The sequence below is a fragment of the Coniophora puteana genome (assembly GCF_000271625.1).
Source record: "Coniophora puteana RWD-64-598 SS2 unplaced genomic scaffold CONPUscaffold_11, whole genome shotgun sequence".
In the NCBI taxonomy this organism is placed as follows: domain Eukaryota; kingdom Fungi; phylum Basidiomycota; class Agaricomycetes; order Boletales; family Coniophoraceae; genus Coniophora; species Coniophora puteana.
Window position 1 is genome coordinate 1389010 of NW_006913063.1, and position 1456 is coordinate 1390465.

Consider the following 1456-nt stretch of genomic DNA (forward strand, 5'->3'; position numbering starts at 1 on the left):
GGATATGCAGGAGGATTTCCCGAAGACCTCGAGCCAGCGGCATGTCATTTTGCCCGAAGATGTCGGGCCAGCGGCATGCGGCCGCTGCTGCCCCAGCACAGAGATTTCACCACTGTAGCTGGTGCCTGTCGAGGCGGCTGGCCTGCTGTTATTCTGCCGGCATTAGTGGGGTGTGTCGGGCTGGTTACACAGGGCCCCAGCACTGCCTCCGGTCACATTGATGCGTGCTCACCGTCATTTCGTCGGCCTCAGTGGGACGTGTCGGGCTGGTTACACAGGCCCCCAGCACCATTGTCCGGCCACATTGGTGCGTGCTCACCATTATTTTGTCGGCCTCAGTGGGATGTGTCGGGCTAATTACACAGGCCTCCAGCACCATTTTCCGGCCACATTGGTGCATGCTCACCGTCAATTCGTCGGCCTCAGTGCAACGTGTCGGGCTAATTACACAGGCCTCCAGCACCATTGTCCGGCCACATTAGTGCATGCTCACCATCATTTTGTCGGCATTAGTGGGGTGTGTCGGGCTGGTTACACAGGCCTCCAGCACCATTTTCCGGCCACATTGGTGCATGCTCACTGTCAATTCGTCGGCCTCAGTGGGACGTGTCGGGCTAATTACACAGGCCCCCAGCACCATTGTCCGGCCACATTGGTGCATGCTCACCGTCATTTCGTCGGCCTCAGTGGGATGTGTCGGGCTGTTTACACAGGGCCCCAGCACCATTTTCCGGCCACATTGGTGTGTTCAGGTGGTGAGCACACTGTTATTTTGTCGGCCTCAGTGAGGTGCAGTAGGCTGGTCACAGGGTACCAGCACTATTTTCCGGCCACATTGGCACAATGAGGTGGTGAGCATGCTGTAACTCCGTCGGCATCAGCAGTACCACCACTATCCCATTGCATGGTTAGTGGCAGTAGCATGCAGATGGGTGTCAATTATGTCGGCTTGCCTTGAGTATGCCCTATCACTGCAAAATAGGTTGGTTATCTTAAACCATGCGCACACTGCTGGTCAAAGAGGCTAGTGATTCTGTTCCGGCCACCTCAGTGATACTTATCCAGCCACTTCTGTATATTAGTCTGGATGCTGTAGCCACAACAAACCAGTTATTCTAACCATAATAAGCCGGTTATTTGAGCCTCAAAATGTCGGCCTACATTTGACATCATTAATTTCAATCCACCTGATGCTGATATGATATTGCACTTCAAAGTCTCGGCCTATAAACTTCATTAAGCTGATGCACCCTGGTACTCATGTTGTACCTCAAAGTGTTGGCATGCATTACACATTATTGTTCTCACTCAACTTAATACTAATATGTTATTGTGCCTCAAAATGTCGGCCTATATTCACCATCACTAATCTAACTCAACCTAATGCTAGTGTGCTATTGTCCCTCAAAATGTCGGCCTACATATAATATTACAGATGTCACTCACTATGGTATTG